General features: G+C 50.2%; 1 long non-coding RNA gene across 4 annotated transcripts in view; it reads right to left on the bottom strand.

Annotated features, from left to right (window-relative positions):
- Positions 1-21,552, bottom strand: part of LOC124077142 (uncharacterized) — a 78,244-nt gene that overhangs the window by 4,870 nt on the left and 51,822 nt on the right. For 3 of the 4 annotated variants that reach the window (XR_006846549.2, XR_009224635.1, XR_009224634.1), the window contains 2 exons: positions 8,342-8,453; positions 1,525-3,525 (listed from right to left, as the gene is read on the bottom strand). This is a non-coding gene — a long non-coding RNA (uncharacterized LOC124077142). Of the gene's footprint in view, positions 1-1,524; positions 3,526-8,341; positions 8,454-21,552 lie in introns of those variants that run through there. The other variant, XR_009224636.1, reaches the window with a different exon arrangement.

Below are 21,552 nucleotides of genomic sequence, written 5' to 3'. Positions count from 1 at the left end.
TATTCTTAGTGCCAGGAGCGCTTACCGGTGTCAAAGTGGCTCTTTTCAGACATTGCTCCATATTAAACCAAGCCACTCAGATGCGTCTATAAATAATCGTCTGGGCTTCGTTTAGCCAACAAACAGCGCTCTCTCTCTCTCTCTCTCTCTCTCTCTCTCTCTCTCTCTCTCTCTCTGTCTTTCTCTCTCTCTCCCCCCTCTCTTTTTAAAATCAACTCTAAAATGATTTCATAAACAACGGGAGGAATTTCCCATTAATATTAAAGTGCGTCTGGGTTGGTCGTTTTAATAGAACTTTCCAGAGGGAACAGGCAGTCCTTCCATCTTGTCCATGTGAAACCTGTTCCCTTTTCAGAGCAAGCTCTTGGCGGCCCGCCTGGCCAGCACCAGTCAGAGCCACCTCTCCCCCCACCCTGTCCATCTCTCTCCCTGCTCTGGCCCAAAAGCAGGAGCTCAGCCAGGCAGCCAGCGGCAGCAGCCCAAGCCAGTGCAGAGAGCGTCACCACCCTGGGGCCTCTGGTGTTTCTACTCTGGCCTTAGACATCCAGAGTTCGACTCTGCAGGCTGCCAGTCTCTAAGACAGAAAGGCGAGATCGTGGCTGGATCAGTTTAACCCATACACAAGACTCTCTCCTGCTAGCCAGCTCTCGAATAATAGGTTCAAGTAGGATAGAAATGTAGTTCTGTTTTTACATAAAAGAATTCCAGAGACAGACAACCCAGGGTGGATATGGTGGCTTGACTATGTCACCTTCTTGTTTTCATGATTCACCCTCCTTGGCATGTCACCTCATGGTCCAAGACAGCTGCTCTGGTCCAGACATCATGTGTGCATTCCAAGCAGCCAGCAGGAAGGGTATAGAATGATCCCCCCTGGGATTACCGCGTGACATTCCTTATTGTACTTATCTGGCAGAATTTAGTCAAATGACCCCAGATAGGGGCAAAGGAGGCTGGGACATGTTACAGGAAAAGGAAGAGCAGACACAGAAGCCACCAGCCTCAGGCACCCGGAGGAGCGCCTTGTCTGCACAGATTCCTTCCCCTCTCACGTTTTCCCTCAGGGCTGGGATTCTGAGAAGCTGAACCTGCAGAGTGACAGTCCCCTGCCGTGGAGAGCCAAGCCTGAGGCCCCCTCTGCCGTCCCCTGAAGCTGATGGTCCTACGCAGCCATGTGGTCAGCGGCCCCTGGAGGAACCCCGGCAGGGCAGTGCCGGAGGCGAGGTGGAGGGCGAACTCGGGGCCAGGACCCGTCAGAGGCACAGCGTCCTCTTCCCTACACCTCCACCAGGTTGTTGTCACGCGATGGCCACCAGGGTTACCTCATCTGTCCTCCCTCCCGCTGTGACAGGCACTGCTCCTGTGGACGAGGCAGCCGGGGCTCGCACCCCTGCCCACAGGCCCAGGCAGGCCCTGGGTGCTGCTAGAGCCACCTTGGGGTGCTGGGGGGATGCAGGGCCCGCCATCCAAGGCCCCTTCCCGCAGTGCCGCCCGCTGCTCGGTGGCCCCAAGGCCCCTTCTAGGTGTGTTCTTGTTGGTTTCTGAAAATCTGAACCTGAAACAGGTGTTTGGTAGTCTGCCTTCCTCGGGTGGCCATTCGATGACATCTGAAGGTCACGGGGTCTGCGGCCCAGCTCTCTACCAGCTCCAAGAAGTGACTGGCACTCCCAGGTCCCCTGCAGGGTGTGGTGGAGGCGACCCTCCTGGGACTGTCCAACAAAGTCTTGCTTGACCTCCGCCCCTGCTCTCCCTCCAGGAATGGGCTGTTGCCGCAGTCCGGCTGCAGCAAAATAACCGGGGGGTGACGAGCAACTTGTGTACATTGATACAGCAGGAGAGGGAGCCGTTTATTGTAGGACAGGAGGGGTATGTATACATTCCACACAGCTTATCTAATTAACATAAACTAGATACAGCAGTCAGTCATTAAGGAATCTCCACACTTAATGGCTCGCTGGTGTTACTTCACAAACCACTCCCTCTGGCAAAATGCCAGGCGCCATCTTGACTTGTTTACAGACCCTAACAGGCTGTTGCCAGGACACCCACCCCCCAGCGTCGTCCCACGTGGAGGGGAAGTCACACTGGCCCCGGCTGGGGAGACAGACAGCGGAGGTGTCATGCAGGCTGGCAGCGGGCAACCTGGAATCTCAGCTGCCCTGATCCAGGCACCGGGCTCCTCCAGCTTCAAGCTCGCCTTGTCCCACCCCACTCCTCTTCTAGAACGTTCCACAGTCACCAGCTCAACTGCCACGTCCAGCGACGTGGAACTCGAGCAGACAGCTCCCCAGACCATCCCGGCAGGGCCCGGCGCTGTACCAGGAACACACAGCGCACGCGGCTCCTTCCTGTCCCGCGTGGGCAGCCAGGAAGCCTTGCTCTTGCGCTGCCATGAACAGGTATCTACCTAGCGCCAGAGGGAAGGGGTGCCAGGTCCTTGGTGGTCACTCTGGAGAAGCTTCTCCTGGTCTGTGGCCAAAATGACACAAAGGGTGTATAGGACCTTGTCCCCACTGAGGGACATGGCTGTTTTTGTCTGCCTGGGAGCCACCAACAAGAAATCCTTAGGCCATGTTGTTTGAAGTTTCCCAGAGTGAGTGGGTGGCTTGGAACTGGCCCATCAGAGGAGAACCAAATAAATGCAGTCACACGCCACACGACGTCTGGGTCAACGATGGGCAGCATTTTTGATGGAGGGTGGATGATTATGGAGCTCTTCCCAGGCCTGAGAGGAACAGGCCAGGCTTGTGCCTTCCTGGGCACAGAGTTCTCCTTCCAGGCCCAGGTCACGCCTCCGGAACGCCAGCCCTCTGCCCCTACCTCGGGGACCCACCCTGCTCGGAACTCCTGCAACATTCGCCCATCTGCGCCACTTGCAGGCTCTTTACCACTGGTCATCCATCAGCCGCCGTCCGTGCATGTGTGGTGTGTCCCCCAAGGTGGTCAAGAGTCACTGAGTTCAGTGCTTCACCCTAACCCAGGCTCCAGGCTAGGTCTGCAGCCCTCAGGCCCTGGGTGGGCCTCACGTCTGCCCTGCAGGTGGAAGACAGTGGTTACCTCAGTGTCCCCACTTCAGAGATGAGGAACTGAAGCTTAAAGGAAATAAGCCACTTGCCAGAGGCAGCCCAGTGACATGGGCCAGGACAGGGGGTCTTTAAGAGAACAGACTTCTGCACGGTACCGCGCTGCCTCGCAGACCCCTCTGGACCCACGTGGCTGGTCCTGTATCATTTCCGCCCAAGTCCTGCTCACGGGCTCCTCCATCCTGAGCAGATTTCAGGGAGGCACAGTCCAGGCAGGAAGGACTTGAAGGCACGTGGGGCCACCTCTCTTGGCCACCCAGGCCTGGGCGCTGACCACACCCTTTGCCTGCTGGTCCTGTTGCTTCTGCCCAGCTCCATCCCCTTCACACAGAGGACCATTCACCATGGGGCCAGGAGGGGAGGTGTCACTGTCACTCCCAGGGAATTCTGAGGCAGCCCTCAGGGACCGAGAAGGAGCTCACGAACAGACGAGCGATTCTGCCTGGAACAGAAGAAGTTCAGTCTCCATCAAGGGCTCTCACTGCCCATCCACCACCAAAACACCCACGCCCGATAGCTGAACCCTGAGCTGGGCCCAGGCATGAATGTTGTTACTGAACAGTGGGACAAACCAAAGTGGTTTTTTCCAGAAAAAAAAGCAGATCAGCTTGAACCTGAACCTGTATATTTTCTAAAAGTCTGAACAGGAACAAAAATCAGACACCAGCATGCTCTGAAAATGAAACCGATATTTCATTCAATGCAATTTCTTGATTCAAAAAAAAAAAAATCAGGAAGGTGCAGGAGAAGAGAGCAGGCCACCTTCCTTGGGGGACCTGGTGGTGTGGAGCTGTTCCCGGGTGATCCAACGAGACTGGCTTGGTTCCATGTGACATCCCATGACCCTGAACAGCCTATAGTATTCATCAGGAGGACAGACCTGGGATATTGTCTCCACTGCCTGGGAGGCCTCAGGTGTGTTACCTGGGGCCAATCTCCAAAGCCAGAGACAGGCATGGCTCTGAGCAGCCTGGCACAGCCCACCCCACGTGGCACAGTAGCCTCATGTGGCATCACTCCCTCTTAGAACGTCTGACCCCCACAAAAACTGATGAGGACGGACTTCGTGCCCCCGGAGAGAGAGGGCTGGGCCAGAGGGCTCTCCTGTACTCGGTCCGCCCAGGTCCACACCAGCTGCCCTCCTGGCCCACTACACACATGTGCAGGCCACACCAACCTGGGCTAAGAGGGCACGGGAGCTGATTGGGGGTGGAGTAAGCTGAGCCGTACCCACCAGCTCTGCACCCATCCTGAGCAGGAGCAAGTGACAATGGCCTCCAGGCTCCAAAGACCAGTCACACCTTCTTTGAAGGCCCCGAACCTTCAATGGCAGTCACCTGGGGGTTAGGGGGTGGAGAGGCAGGACAGAGAATGTCTGCTCTGCATGTCATGATCTTTCTATCATTGTGTCCTTCAGAAGCAACTTGTAATGTTCAAAATACAGGCTTGAGCCAGGTGCTGTGGCGCACGACCATCACCCCAACTCAGGAGGCTGAGGCTGGAGGGTCACAAGTTCGAGGCCAGCGTCTGCAACTTAGCAAGGCCCTAAGCAACTTAGAGTGAGGCCCTGTCTCTTAAAAAATAAAACAAAAATAAAAAGGGCTGGGATGTGGCTCAGTGGTTAAGCACTCCTGGGTTCAATCCTTGTCCTTACCAATAACTGAGGAGCACAACCAACTGGGAACATTGGCCACCAAACTGGCAGATACATCTTGAATTTATCATACCTATTGATAGGAGGAAAGACAGGCAAACAAGCAGACACACTGGCCGTGGGGGTAAAGCATTTTTGGAGGGAAAGATTGTAAAAACTATTAATAACCTTTAAAATATGCATAAACTTTGACAGCAGTTCCACTTCTAAGCATCTGTCCCTGAAATCACTGTGGCTAACGATGCATGCATTTGGATGCTCACTGAAGCATTGTTTATAAAAGCAAAAAGCTGGAAAGACACTGACTGTCTAAACAGTGAAGGACTGGCCCAATATATCATGACCTTATGCACAGGGAACGACTGTGCAGCTATTGAAATAACAATAGAGAAAAATGTGGAACAACATGGAAATTTTCATAATACATGAGCAGAAAACACTGGTTGCTAATGGTCTATATAATATGAACTGACTTTTATAAATAAACCTAGGTATGTGTTGTCAGCATTTAATTTTGACCCTTGACCCTTGATCTTGGCCAAAAGGCTGAATAACCTGCATCTGACTTTTAAACAGCTGATTTTAGGCCATTTGCATTTTTCCCTTTATGGTTTTCTGTCTTTTTTTGTAACTGAGATATTTGTTATTAAAAACGACTCAGTGATGAAAACATCCGAGACCCATTTTCAAGTAATCAATCAGGAAACAAACATCTTTAAATCAACGAGTGAAGAACCAAAGACACATCGAATGAGATAAAGTAGTGTCATTGTTCCAAACAAGCCCTCTAATGAATCTTCTAGGCCTTCTCCTAAGACCACAGAATCTGAGTTCATACAGATGAGGTCATTGCATTGCAAAACTTGTTGGCCTGGCCCCACACTCCAAAACCCTAACCTACTCTTACCCCAGGAGGAGGAAAATAAACTTGCTCTCTTATTTTTGTACGAGAAAACCATGCATCTTCAAAGTTCAAGGTGGAAAGGCTGCAGCCGGATTCCCCAGGCCAGTGTTCCGGGACCGGGAAGGTTTGGTTCTCCCGTGACATTGTTTTGTGCCAGTGTGAAATGCAAATTCTCAGACAAGGGAATGGGGGTCCACTTGGGGAGCACCGTGGTCCTCAGCTCGATAAACCCTGGCTGACCCACGATGTCAGCGAAGGTCGCTGGCCCCTCTCACAGCCCCTGCTAAACCACACTTTCTTCACGAGAAAAGTTTCCTTCTCACTGGAGCCCAGCACGAAACATGTAGGTCACGGAACTAAAACTCGTAGGACAAGACATCTCAGTGAAGAGGAAAGTTAGACACATGAGAAGAGCAGCCTCAGGGCCCTGGTGGTGTTCCCCTAAGGCCTTCCTCCTCTGTCTCTAGAGAGGTCTTGCCAAGCCAGTGTCACCTCCCAAGACTAGTGGAGCACAAGGAGTGAACCCATGGGCTTACCTGTCAGACACAGCCATTGTCCCCTTGGTCCGCCCAAGCCCTGTGTGCAAGTCAGGAGCCACGTGTTTGCACCTACGTGCAAACTTCTTTTGTCATTTCTAATGGGTCATCATCCATAGACAGAATTACAAACAGGCCTCCGACTATTGCAGATCCCTTTCCTCGGGGGTACCTTCCAAGACCCTAAAGACAGCCAGATACGGCAGTAGTACGGAACCCCACACAGACCACACTTCCCTACACCTAACTGCCTATGCTCAAGTTCAATTAATAAATTAGGCACAGAGATTAGAACAATAATTTACCATCCATCTTGGCATCCTCCCTCAGCATACATTTTTTTTCTTTCTTCATCAAGTCAAGAACTGTCAGCTTTTCATCTAAGATGTACCCTAAGGCTGTGATGTAAATCATCAGCATCATTACTGTTGCACTTTGGAGCCTTATGAAGTAAATACAGATGAACATGAGTACTTGGCATCCTAACAGTGGATCTGATAACCAAGACAGTTACTAAGAGACTAATGAGCAGGTAGCATACACAATGTGGATACTCTGAACAAAAGGATGTTTGTATCCCAGATAGTACAGAGTGGGATTCTCAAGATTTTGTCACACTATTTAATATACACATCAAACAGCGTGTAATTTAAAACTTAAGAATTCTTTATTTCTGGAACTTTCTATGTAATATTTCCAAACTACCATTGACTATGGGTAACTAAAACTGCAGAAGGCAAATCTGTGATAGGTGGGAGGGAGTGTTATTGATCCTCCCCAGGATCACCCTCTCCTAACCTGCTACATAGTATTTCACTCCTGGATAAGCTTTTAAGCTCTGTGATGGGACCTTAAAAGGGGTTCATCTTTGCTGACTTGTGACCATCTGGAGATTTGTTCCCCACTGGCATTTCCCAGCAGCCACATCACAGATTTCTCAGGTACTGATGAGCCTAGTAGATTGCAAATGACCTGCTGTAAACCTATCTCAACTATAATTCTCCAGGAAGGGGGGGTTCTCTTAGTGACCTCTTGACCAAAAGGTAATTAGAAATGTTTCCAGAGGACCTCGGGAACATATGCATATAAGGTGGGTTCCAGAAGGCCTCTGGAGGGAGTCAGATGAAAAATCTCTCAGTGCAGAGATGCTAAGACACTGCCGGTCATGGATGTTGCTCGAGAACTACACCAGCACAGGGGGTTTAGTCCTGCAGATGGTAAGAAGGGAGGATGTAGCCTTATGGCAGGAGAAGGAGAGACGCTGGATACAGACATCAGAAAGGTTGAGCTCATCTCCATCTCTTTGTCCCAAATCAGGATGCCTATATTTAACTGACTGGCTTGATAAGCAACAATCATCCACTGTAAATTGTTTAAACATCACTTTACTAGAAGAATACTATTTTTTTGTATAAACATTCTTTGTCAAATACATGATGCTTGCCATTTTGGGCTGGAAATCTAGTTTATACTATTTATACAGAGATTTTTGGACCTCATGACCAAGTCCTGTAGATACAGGACTTACTGTGTGCCTGGCTCACTCCTCGTTTGCCTATGGCCAGCGTGGACTATATATTTGCTGAAGCAAAAGATAAATGAACGTCTGCCTTCGGAAAGCAAACATCTTCAAACTTTTGGCCACAAAACTGGGGGAAATGCTGAAGATAGAATAGTCTGTGAACCTGACTGTCTCTCATACAACCTGAAGGATTCCATCTGGAAACCTCCCCGCGAGAAGACGAAAATATATGTAAACAAAAGAGAAAAATAAGTGGACCCACTGGGGAGTTTGAGACATCGGGGATGGTGTTCGCTTTCCTGAGAGCTGTCCAGTAGGGCCAAGTTCCCTCCCTGGACCTCCTCCACTCTGCCTCTGCGACGGCCAGCCAGTGTGGATGGACCCGATTATAAGGAGGCACAGCACACCTAAGGCTCCGTTAGTACAGGGTCCGGGCAACAGGATGCTACCACGGACCCTTCTCTGCCCGATTCTCACCACAACTCAGAGGTGAGACCCAGATTCAGGGAGAATTAGTGGAAGAACATGAGCTGTCCCCACCTCTGTCCACAGCTGGACTCCCCGGGGTGCCTGGCTGGATGACCACCTGGCATGGTGGCTACAACAGGAACACTCGTGTTAAAGCATGGTAAATTTACTTACCTTACTTACATGTCCTGGGAAAATCATAACCAATCCACACAACGTTGCTTCAGATGGGTGCTTTCCAAGGTGCCACTCCACAAGGATCCCTTTCCAAACAAATGAGTTGGATCTGTGAAAAAATAAAAATGACAACATTCCGTCATTTGCAACAACATGGGTGGAACTGGAGGACATTGTGTCAAGTGAAATAAGCCAGGCACAGAAAGACATACCACATGATCTCACTCAGATATGGAATCTCAAAAAAAAAAAAATTGATCTCATAGAAGCTGAGAATAGAACCGTGGTCACCCGAGGCTGGGAGCAGGGAGGACAGGCAAGATGTGCCGCTGTTAGGTAGGAGAAATAGTGCGGGTGTCCCGTTCCACCACACGGTGATTACGGACAGAATAACGTCGTGTGCATTTCAAAAACACTACAAGAATTTTGAACATTGTCACCACAAAGAAATGACAAATGCTGGAGGCGATGGATGGGCTCAGCCTGACTCCCTGCCCCATGTCTACATGTCTTGAACTGTCACATGACACCCATAAGTACAGGCGATTCTGTGTGTGTCCATTTTGAAAGACTGTTTTAAGAGTTCAAGGTGAAGATACGGTTAGGGGACAAGACTGGGTGGCTCTGGTTGTAGACCAGGTATGGGTCTGGGAAGGGTGTGGGGTTTTCCTTGTCTCAGTCCCGGATCTCCAGTGGAATCCCAGTGCAAGGCCACAAGCGCACATGGAATTATTCAAATAGACTTTGCTAAGACGGCAGGCCATTGGGACATGAATGCATTAGCACGGGTACAGTTCCGAGGAAAACCAAGGGAATCTTTTTTTTTTTCCTTTAAAGTGACATTTTTAAACTACTGTGTGTTGGATCTTATTTCACATGGGCACATTCTTATCCCACAGGATGGACCCTGCGAGCATCACTCCTCATCTTACCTCAGGTAAAACGCAGCCATGAAACAGCCTAAGCACAGAACACTGGGGTTCTGCACAACCGGTTCTGTTGGGGGACTTGCTCACCGGGCACCAGCTCCTGTGGGACTCCTGCTTTTGCAGGTGTGTGAGGCTCATGGCTCTGTGTGCTGCAGAGCTGTGACATGGGGTCCTTGGCTTCATCACAGGGGGCCACCACCACAAAACCCTGCACTGCCCCCCACCCCCGGCCAGGCCCCCGCTCCTAGGAACTGCTGGTTTCTTAAGGGACAGCCAAGCCAGGCCCCGTGTGGGCCTCATCGCCCCCTGGCTTTGGCCACCACTAGTCTCACAGACACGTCTGTCGTCCCCGGTGAGTGGGTGGGCAGGACTTGAAGGCAGAACATGGGCACACACGTCCACTCGGGTACTTCCGTAGTCCCTCTTTGTCTCTCTTCACTGACAGCCTTGTTCATGCGAGTCGCCCTGCTGCTCCCTAACAGAGGCCGCGGTGGTGAGAGTGCAAACCCGGCCACACTCAGCCCCTTCACCCCATGAACAGGCCACCCCTGGGGAAAGGCCTGTGCTCCTGAGACAGTGAACACCCTGCGGGATGCTTTGCATTTTTATGTGGTTTTCATTTTATACTTTTCTTAGATTGTGGTGTTCCGAAATGATTTGTTTGGGTATAAATCATCAAAAAGCAATGTTTGGGGCTAGGGCTGGGGCTCAGTGGTGGAGCGCTTGCCTAGCATGTTGAGGCACTGGGTTCGTTCGATCCTTAGCACCACATAAAAATAAACAAAATAAAGGCATTCTGTCCATCCACAACTCCAAAAATCTTTTTTAAAAAGCAATGTTTGTATATCACTTGCCTATTTTTGTTTTTAAAAAACACTCTTGTGTGATTGTAGCCTGAGTGTATGTCGATCCCATCTGCCCTCCAAATAAAAAAGTCAGAGCACTTACCTGAAAACTCAGAGACCAGCCTGGCCCCTCCCCGCCCCCGCTGCTGCCCACCTCTGGCCCAACCCAGCAGCAATTCACAGATGGAAGCCAAGGCCTGTGGCTCCCACCAGAGCCCTTACTGCCACCTCCCAGGATTGCAGCATCTTATTTTAGTTCTATTCCACACGAGGGTAAAAGGAGACCTGGTGAGTTTTCTTCGATGGCCTCTGAGAAACTAGAAGAGTCAGCCCCCATATTTGTGGATCTCACATCCAAGGGTTCAACCAACTGTGGATTAGAAATATTGGAGGCGGGGGGTGCATCTGTACCAAACATGAACAGACTTTCTTCCCATCATTATTCCCTAAACAACACAGCATAGCATATTTAGATGGCATTCCTGTCGTATTGGATGTTATCAGATGTAACCTGTTATTAGATGTAACCTAGAGATGACTCGATGTACCCAGAGGATGAGAAAATTCAGAAACTAAAATCCTGCGCAAAACCTCTGCCATTTTGTTTAAGGGACTTGAGCTCCAACAGGTCTGGGTGTCTGCAGGGGGTCCTGGGCCAGTCCCTTGCAGCCACTGAGGGTCAAGGGTCAAGGTGTTCTCCATAGCACACACTGGTTCCTTCCATATGTGGCCACAAGACCAGTCAGTTCTCTCCATTTTACCAGCGAGACCATCAAGACTTCGGGAGTTAAGGAACCCAGGTTTGCATAGATCCTCCCCCCACCTTGGTCCTCCTATGTGACAGGCCGGCTGGGAAGGGTGAGAGGCTAGAAGCTCGGGTCAGCCTTTAAGGAGCTTGTGGGCCGGACAGGAGGGCAGGGGGCGGGGTTTCTCTCGATGCCCCTGCTCCCTCTGCTCTCTTCTTCCATTCTCGAATATTCCCTGTGCTCTTATCTCTTTCCTTCCCAGAAAGCTGCCGAGATGCCTCTATTGCCCCCCTACCCCATGTCTGGGTTTCCCTGCCGCCTCCCCCTCCTCAGCCCTGATCCATCAGCACATCCTCTGTTCTCTGGTCCCCAGCCTGGAGCCCAAAGACCCTGCAGGGAGAGAGGGTGGACCAATCAATCCTCTGGTGGGAACTGGACACCATTTTCTTAATGTCTTCCTTCTCTCAGAACCATCCAGGGAAGCACCCCACCTGGACCCAAAGGAGAGAATTCCTGATGGGGAGTCCCAGCAGCAGGAGGGAGCAGCGGGCAGTGCTGCCTGTGGGGGCCTCGAGCCTGTGCTGGAGCGTGCACAGAGGGAGCCCAGCCTGTGTCCCCCACCCTATCCACAGCTGCCCTTAATGGCTAGCACATCACAACAGTCAGAGCCGTTACTGCCAAAGGATGGCTTGCAGGTGGGTCTGGAAGCCAGGGCCTCACTGGACCACCTTGAACCAAACTGGGCTGGACCCAACTACCCGTCCAGACCACCTCGGGCAGGAGACTCACCAGAAGGCCCTTCAGGGAGAGGGGAGCATCCCCTGCACGCTGCAACCTGGGGCTGGACCTCCTGCTGCCCACTCCCTAGTGGAGAGAGGGAAGCCTGCGCCTCAGGCCCTGCTCCAGCCTGGCTCAGGCCTGCCTCTGGTCAGCATGGCTGTCCTCCACCCACTGGGGACAGCTGGCCATCTAGGCCGGACCTCCAGGCAGAAAGTAGACGGAGGCCCCAGCAGGCACATTCGTCCTCCCCAGGCCTCTCTGAGGTGTCTGGGGACCTGCTCATCCATCCACACCACGTCTTATTCTACGAGGTATAAAATACCTGAGCAAAAATTGGAGCAATGTGTCCGTGTGTCCCCACCCTCAGTGGAAGGACCAGGAGTTTTGAGGCCATGCACCAGTTTATGGATTATTCTTCCATAATTGTCCAGATGTTTGACCCGGCCCAGATTGCAAAAGCAATCAAATACCGCCCTCCCCTCCAGAGGTGACTTGCCTGGCCTCCGGGCCCTGTCACACTACCCTGTAGCTGTGACCGCTCAGAGGCCCTGGAGAGGCCAGCATCCCTGTTCCAACAGCCAATCAGAACCAGATGCCCTCTCTTTAGAGCTTAGTCGTCTCTGACACGGTGAACATGTTGAGGGCCTAGGCATTTGGTTTTGGACTTTAATTTTGGTTTGTTAGTTGCTTTTCCATAAATTCGAAAAATGTGAGAGATTTACATTTTCTTGAATTCCTTAGTGGGATGAGCTTTGGGCTCAGTGACTCACTGAGGTGGGGGTACAAGGAGAAGTGCCTGGGAGGAATTGCAATAAGATTCAGCCTGCCTCAGCTCAAGTTGATGGAGAACCATCAGAAAATAAGGACAGAAAGAACATTCCAGGTCTTTTCTGGGTCACCCATTCCTTTAGCAGAGGGCAGTCTAAGCATAAGGATAAAAAGGTAAATAAGTTCCCCAGGTTAGTCAACTTCAGTCAGTCAGCTTTCTATTACTGTAACAAAATACACGGAATAATCAGCTTATCAAGAGGAAAGGTTTGTCTTATGGTTTCAGTCCATGGTTGGCTGGCATCAGTGCTATGGGCCTGTGGTGAGGCAGCACATGTTGGTGGGAGAATGGGATGGAGAAAACTGCTTATCTCTTGGTGGCCGAGAAGCAGAGAGAGACAGGAGGAGGTTGGGATCCCGATTTCCCCTTCAAGGGCACATCCCTGATGGTCTCACTCTCTCCCATTAGGCTCCACCTTTGAAAGGTCCCGCCACCTCCCACTAGTGACACAGGCTGGGAACCAAGTCTTTAACACATGAATCTGGGGGACAAGCCAGATACAAACTATAGCACAGGCTTCATCTTCCAGGAGCTCCCCAGGTGTGATGAGGGAAACAGAAATGGGGGCTCAAAAAAAAGTATAGTACAGACTGGACATTCCTAGCCCAAAATCCAAGGTCCAAAATCCAAAACCCAACATATTTTGAGCACCAGCAGGACAGCACAAGTGGAAAATGTCCCACCTGACCTCCTGGGATGGATCATAGTCAAAACACTGGTGCACTAAAAATAATGCAAGTGTCAGCTTCAGGCTGTGTGCAAAGGTGTGTATGCAGTGTCAGTGGACACTGGGCTTAGCCCCAGGACCCACCCCGAAGACATCTTTCTTGGGCATTTGCAGCTCTTCCCAAATCTGAAGCATTTCAGATAAGACGCTCACCCATATCTGCTACTTTCCCTGGTGGAAGGATGGACCACAAGGAGGAGAGGCTCAGAGGACGTGTTCTTCATTGAGTTTTGAAGAAAGGAGAAGAAATGCCCTCCTTGGAGATGCTCCTGGAGGCCTCTCTACTGACCACAGATGTCCCTCATTGACTCATGAGCTCAGCAGGCCAGGACAGAGCCTTGGCTCCCACCTCAGCCTTTCTCCAGAGACTCCCGGGGCCTGTAGCTGGTTGTGCACCTCCCTCAAAGTCCACCTTCCCCGGATCGAGGAGCAAGGTGGAGCAAACACTGGTGCCATTAGCAATGAGAGGGGAGCTTGCGGGAGACTAGTCCAGGCCCCAGATGTTTCTTGGAGCCTCCAGAATGTTTTTAACATTTTTAGTTAGTGCCATCACTTTAAAAGTTAGAATAGTTCACCTAAGAATTCTCTTGAATTTTTTCTCTTCTCTTGAACTACTGGAAGACACGGTGACAATGGGCCCATATTCAGCAGGTCAGCTCTGAACTGAGTAGGAGTCGTGCCCATAGGTGAACTGCATGTCATGCCCATAGATGAACTGTGTACCAAGCCCTTCTCTTCTGTGTAAGCAACACCCCCAAATCCTAGTGTCTTTAACAGGGATCAGTAATTAGCTACAACTCAGGGTGCAGGCATTTGGGCCAGTGGAGCATTTCTTCGTGGTCTCCCAAGGCTTACTCCAGGAGCACTTGTAGGACAGGATATCCCAGTTCTCCAGCTCAGCCTTCACCAATCAGAAGATGGCAGTCCCAACAGCAAGCACTTTTCCAGCCTCTGCCTGTATGACCGTTACCAACATCCCCTCTTACTTAAAGCAAAACACAATACCAGTTCAATTCCAAGGTTAGGAAAACGAATGTCAGAGAATTTATAATTTTTATTGCAAAAAAAAATTACATGTCGCCATGATTTCCATGACACAGAAACTAAGTGTCAGTTGCCATTGCAGTGTGAACTTGAGCCTCCAATTTTCTTCCAGAGGATCTTTATCAACTTCACTGTACCTGATGGAAGGCTGTGGACAGCAAGCTAAGAAATAAACCCAGAGCTCTTGTCTTGCTTCATGGTTCAGAACTGAGCTCACCTGGCCCTTCCACTCATGAACATGGGAAGGTAAAATGGGATCTGTTTTAGTTTTTTCATTGCTGTGGTGGTAATGTCTTTAACAACTGCAACTTCCTTAGCCCCAGTTTTACTCTCACCTTTCAAGTCCAAGTTTTCCAAATCTTTCTGCTTTGCTTTCTGCTCCTAATTATCACAATAAATTTGAATAAAAGCCACCAGCAATATCCATGCCACCACCTGAATGCTATGCAAATCAGCCTCACAGGAAGTCTCAGGACATGGTCAAAATGCAGACAACTTCTTAGCCAGAACATAACATGAATGGTCTCTAATCCAAATTCTAATAGCCCACCATCTCCAAACCCTCTCAAGCCCTGTCCTTCACTGTCCATGGTCCTATTGGCATTCTGGTCCTCTGAGCTCCCACTAGAATCAGCTATTAAGCTCCGCTTACAAGAACCTAAAGTATTGCCAACTTTCACTGCTAAACATCTCAAAATTCCTCCCACCAATTCCAGAAAGCTCCAAAAGCTTCTGGACCATATGGTCAGGCTAGTCACAGCAATGACCCCACTCCTGGTACCAATTTCTGTTTTAGTCAGCATTTTCACTGCTGTGATGAAAGGACCCAACCAGAACAACTGTAAAGAAGGAAAAGTTTATTTGGGGGCTCACAGTTTCAGAGGTTTCAGTCCATGGACAGCTGGCCTCATTCCTTGGAGCTCGAGGTGAGGTTGAACATTGTGGTGGAAGAGTGTGGCAGACAGAAGCCGCTCACATGATGATCACAAAGCAGAGAAAGAAAGGTCTCCACTCATCAGATACAAATATATATATATCCCAAAGCCATGCCCCCAACTCCCCACCGCCTCCAGTAACCACTCAGTTAATCCCATTAGGTGATTAATTCACTGATTGGGTTAAGGCCCCTCGTAACCCAATCATTTCTTCTCTGAATCTTCTTGCATTGTCTCACACGTGAGCTTTTGGGGGACACCTCACATCCAAACCATATCAGGACTCAATGAAATAAATCCCAGGAGGAGGACCCCAAATAAGTAGTAGGTAAAGGCTCTGCTCAGGATGACAAAGGGAGGCCAAGATGGCCAAGATCCAAAGTGGTCATCTGGTCATCCCAGAGAGTCCAGCAGAGATGACAAGCCAGATCAGCATCTCAGGTGAGAGATGTGGGGGTGGGTGAGAACATGACACAGTGCCAGGTATACAAGGTGGCTCCAGGAAGAACTCACGAAGAGGACAGCAGGACATGAGAACAGAAGAGGAAACTCCCTTCATGGTCCATTCTCATCATTCAGACTCTCCAGCAAAGCTGTCGGAAAGGTGCAGACAGCCAGGCCCAGAATGCCCCATGTGTTAGTCAGCTTTTCTGTCGCTATGACAAAACACCTGAGAAAGTCAGCTTAGGGAAAGAAAGGCTTATTTTGGCTCATGGTTTCAGAGAATTCAGTCCATGGCCAGCTGGCTGCATTGGGGACAGAACATCTTGGTGGAAGGGCATGGAAAACCAAGCAGCTCACCTCATGGTGGGACGCAGAGAGAGAGAGAAAGAAGCAGGGGCCAGGGGAATCTAGTCCCAGGGTACATCCTCAAGGACCCACTGCTCCAGCTAGGCTCCACCTCCTGCCATTTCTACCACCTCCCAGGAATCCATTCAGCTATGAATCCCTCAGTGGATTAATCCACAAACAAGCTCAGAGCCCCCAACACCCACCATCCAACTGCTTCCCAAAGCCCCCCCTCTGGACATTGCTGCATTGAGGACCAAGTCTTCAACACGAGAGCCTCTGGGAGAGGAAGACCCCTGAGGAAGCAGGGATGCCCACACTGCCCACTGCAGGACACACGGGGACCCAGAGGCCTACAAAGCAGGGTGATCCAGGGATACAACCATCTCCACAGCAGAGGTTCCAGAGCACAGCCCGGAGCATCTCAAGGTGGCCCAGGAGGCCACATGCACAGGGACGAGGGCCAGGTCCAGAACTGACCACCAGCACAGTTAGGATGAAAACCCACACCTCCCTGCCTGCCCATGAGAATCGCCTGGCTTTTGTAATAGGGCTTCAAAAGCATGTCTGAAGTTCCTCAGTATCTTCAAGGATGATACCAGAACCCACATTCTAAAGTCACACTGCAGTGGTTACAGCACCAGAGGTACAGATAATGCCTGATGCAAACGGTTCACCTAACAATGTTCCAATTTATTCTGTTTTGACTAAAATGTTGTAACCTTTTGATGTCACGAAAGCAATATGCATTCAGTGAAAACTTGTGTGAATTTTGAGCTCTGACCTTCTCCTGGGCTAGTGATTCGCTCAGCCCCTCAGGGACCACAGAGAGCCCCCAGGGCATCATGCTGCTGAGCGGATGTTCAGCCCACATGGGGGGGCTCAGCACATGCTCAGCTTGTGACATATTCAGTGCAGGATGGTTCATTGGGATATAGCCCTGCTGTGGGTCAAGAAGCATCTTCCATTCTTAACAGAAATCAATAAACCTAATCAACCCAAGTCAAATTGAAGCTCTAGGTTACAGGAATTACTGGGGATAGAGAAAACAACACCAGGAAAGACACTCAAAGGTCCAGAACATGGGACTCTGTGGGACTCAATTCACCCAGCCTCAGTCACAAGACATATTTAGGGACAGCTGAGGAAATTTTATAGCATGCACTGGGCATTTCGCAATATTGGGAACTCACTGCTTCTTAGGCATGATAGTGCCGTGACATGGAGAGGATGGTCCTAGGCACGTGCTGAAGTATTCATAGTTGGTGCCAACTCCTCCACTGGTGTCTTACAACACACACCCTTCAATACAGTCAGCTCTTGGTAGCTGTGGGGTTCATATCCATGGATTCAACCAACTGCAGATTGAAAACATTTTTTTAAATTGCATCTATTGCCCAAGTGAGCACTTTTTTTTTTCCTGGTCATTAGTCCCTAAACAATACAGTATGGCAACTATTGACATAGCATTTATACTGTATTAGGCATTACAAGTCATCTAGAGATGGCTTAGGGTGTACAGAAGGATGTGGTAGGTTACGTACAAATGTCACATTGTTTTACATAAGGGACTTGAGCATTCGCAGACTTGGCATCCACAGGGGCTCCAGCAACCAGTCCCCCAGGGATACTGAGGGACAGTGACTTGGCCCTGGAGAGCTAGCTGGTCTGGGACTTAGCATACCATGTGACAAGTTCTGCCAAAAGATAGTGCTAGAGGGAGTCTGAGGGACCAAAGGGAGGTGACACACTCCTCCTGTCACTTCTTCCTATCTGTTATCTGGCAAGGCTGCCTCCCCTGCTCCCCTCTGAGTTACCTGGTCAATAACCTCAAAAACTATCAATCTATCTGGTTGACAGTTGTCATGGTTGTGCCGGCTGCAGTCCTACATTCCGTGGCTTGATTTCCACAAGAACAACTGCGGTCTGAAAAGCTGACATTCATCAAGGCTGTTCAAGAGAGACAGGCCACACAACCTCTGTCACGGATTGTTGTTCCCTTGGTTGTATTTCACACCAGCTCCTGAGGCCAACCTCTAACTGAGGCTGACTTATAGATGAAGCTTTAGCACAGGTGCGCAAGCACAGAAAAGATGCTCTGCCTGCACAGGGCACCTCCTGGGGGTCTTGGACCATCCCTCACAGAAGAGTGGGCACCGCTGCACAGTAAACGCTCACAGAGTCCCGGTCCAGAGGGGTCCACACTGCAGCCTCCAAATCATTCTGACAGAACGGATGGGATGGCTGCATTATCCAATAAGAAGAGAAGGACGGTCCCCAGACTCCCGCAAGGCCCCGCAGGCAGTGAGGAAGCCCCGCCCACCGCCAGGCGGGTGACCTGCTCAGGGTTCTTGGCAGGGCCCGGGCCAGAGCCATTGCCACCCGCGCTGTTCCTCCTTGATGGCCTTCTGCTTTCCCTCCACGCCGCTGTCCCTGGCCAACGTGTCGGGCTAGCCTCCGCTGGTCCTGACGGCAGCGCCCAGGTCCGGTCTCCTCCTGCGGGCGGAGCTCCCGCCGCTGGACCGCTGACGGGAACCAGATCTGCCCACACCTCGCGCAGGACGCTTCCCTAGCGAGCCTCCTCTGGCTCCTGCACCCTCGCTGGGTCATATTTTTGGTGAGCAGAGTTGGTTTCATTGCCTTAAAAAAAAAATCAGGATACCTCGGCCCCCAGGAAAATGTCATTCAGACAAGAAGGTGGGTGTGAGTTCTAAAATGACCTAAAATAGGAGGCCAGAGCCACCCTCTCAGAGGCCTCTTGCAAAGCTGGGCATAGGAGATGGTGAAAGAAGCAGCAGAGACAAAGTGGCAGGCCATGGCCACCTGGCTGCCACAGCTCTGTGCTTGGTTCTGCCGCTGCCCCCATCTGAACCGTCCTCCAGTCTCACTGCCGCCTGGAGCCTTCTCGGGTGACATCTGGTTCCACGTCATGCCCCTCACACCAGTGAGAAGACAAGCCCCCCATAGCACTGGGAGAGAGGGCCACCCTCTCCCACCATCAGGAAGACAAGCACAAGGGCACCCAGCAGCACTCCTCCCCCAGGGCTGTGGGGGGCAGATAGAAAGGGTCTGAAAGCTGGGTACCCCCAGGTCCCCTCTGGTGGTGTCTACGCTGGCAGGGCTGCTGTGGAGAACCAGCTGGCACTTCAAGCAACATCTCAGACACACACACCCTGTGACCCTGAAGTCCCACTTCTCAACAGCCTCCCTTGGAGACACTCCCCAGGCAGAGTGATCACCGAGAGGTGCTTGAAATAGGGGCACCCCACTCCACCTCAACATCATCAACGTGGCAACAGACGAGCTGTAGGGAAGTAGGCAGGAGGGATACAGTGAGCCAAACCCCAAGCCCAGAGCAGGGCGTGCACCGGCTGGCGGTCTCGGGCCATTAGGCTTCTTCCTGCTGCAGGGAACCAGGCTCCTGGGAGAAGCAGCTGGTTCCGGGGCTGAGGCAGGAGGGGTACAAGAGGATCTGGACACCCTGCAATGCCAGAGTGGAGAAGAACTCAAGAAAAGTGGCAGCGCGTCTTAAGGACACAGGAAGGGGCTCCCCAGTGGCCAAAACAGGGCAATTTAGCACCCAAATAACTAAGGATAGTCCAGTTGTCCTTCCACATGTGCAGACATCCCATCTGCAAATTCAACTAAGCACAGACAGAAAAGAATCAGAAAAAAAGATTGCATAGACCGCTTTTTCTTGTCCCTAAAAACAATGCATTATAATGACCATTTACATTGTATTAGGTCCTATAAGGAAACAAGAAATGTTTTAAATTGTACAACATAGGTTATGTGCAAATGCTAAACCAATTTATAGGTGGCTTTTGAGCATCTGCAGTTTGCTATCTGTGAGGGTCCTGGAACCCACGCCTGGCAGATGTCAAGGAAGGACTAGCATAAGCTATAGACCATTGAAAAATTAGACCCACTGATCATAATAAATGGACTCATACACAGGGAAAAAGAAGGAACTCAGCATATGGCAGAGCACCAAGCCAGCTGGTGTACGAGAAGAATCTCACAGCTGTAAAGCCACACCTTGTCACCACCGTGAGGGCTGGTCCAGGTTCAAGTCATCCATGGGCCCTATGTCTGTGGGGAGAGGTGGTGAGGGGCAGGCTGCTTGTCTCCAGTGTCTCCCAACAGACTGCTCATTAGCTGCAAGAACTAAAGGCAGTAACTACACAGTAGACAGACAGGATGACACCTTGACCAGGTGACCAATATTTGCATCGCCAGCAAGGGGCAGGTGGACACACAGAGGGTGCAGACGTGGAGCCCTGAGACTCATCACCTAGATAATAAGCACCTTGTCTCTGATCCACAGTCACATCACGAGAGACATCAGAAAGCCCACATGGAAGAGGCCAGTTCTACTGAAAGTCACTGTATCCTTCCAAAGGGCCAACATTATACAACCAAAGCTATACAGTGTCCCAGGTCAGAAGATCAAAGAAGCACAAGACAGCTAAAACACAGCATCTGATCCTAGCCTGGGTCCCAGGTTTGAGGGACAGATACCATGAGTAGCTTCATTGGGTCAGCTGACCAAAGTGGCCTGCAGCAGCTAGGGTGGATAAGAGTAGCATGTCCCTGCTGAACTTAGAGGAGTTGGTAGCTACTACAGCCATTGAAGAGAACATCTTACTCTTAGGAATTATGCAGTGAAGTATTAGGGGTAAAGGGACATAGCAGATGCCATATTTTCAAATCATCCAAAAAGAAAATTAAATTTTATATATTCATATACAAATTATATATAAAGTGTATGTGTATGCACATCATATATGCACAAACATTTACATACAGGTAGACATCGATGTGGCAAGGAGGGCAAAATGAGAATTCTAGGGAAAGAGGACTTAAAGATTCTTTGAGCCAGTTCTCGCCACATTTCTGTTTCAAAATAAGAAGTTGTTTCAAAACAAAAAGTTGGAAATAAAGAAGAATGATGTAGCTGTGTGTGCTAGCATAGAAAGAGCTTCAAATACAGTGCTCAGAGAATAAAGGAAAGTGAAGGGAACTCACTCCATGTGGTTTCTTCCGATATCACATGTATTTGTACGTAGGTTAACACATCACGGACCAAGAAACAAATGGCAAGTTGGCAATGGATGGGGTTTACCTGTGGTGCAGAGAAGGGGAAACCAGAATGGCAGATAGAGAGTCTCTTGGTTTATCTGGAAGGTCTTATTCTTCATAGAAGGGTGCATGTGACTTGTTCCCATTAGAAGTAACTTTGGGGGCTGGGGCTGTAGCTCAGTGGTACAGTACTCGCCTTACCTGTGTGAGGCACTGGGTTCGATCCTCAGCACCACATATAAATAATAAAGATATTGTGTTCACCTACAACTATATATATATATATATATATATATATATATATATATATATATATATATATATATATATAAAATAAAGTCACTTTGTCTGAAGGTTAAGCTGCCTTCCTCTCCTCTCCATCCATCAATGACCAAGGTCACAGCCCAGGTCTCCTAACACAGCATGCATTTAAGCATTAAAGCCCACTCCACTGTCTGACAGTCTGAGAAACCCTGTGACCCTGGGGTGGGGAAATGTAGTT

Source organism: Marmota monax, unplaced genomic scaffold, assembly GCF_021218885.2.
Source record: "Marmota monax isolate L192 unplaced genomic scaffold, Marmota_monax_Labrador192_F-V1.1 WCK01_AAM20220418_F8-fsc00084, whole genome shotgun sequence".
NCBI lineage: Eukaryota > Metazoa > Chordata > Mammalia > Rodentia > Sciuridae > Marmota > Marmota monax.
The sequence above is the reverse complement of the archived record's forward strand: the minus strand, read 5'-3'. Positions and strand labels throughout refer to the sequence as shown.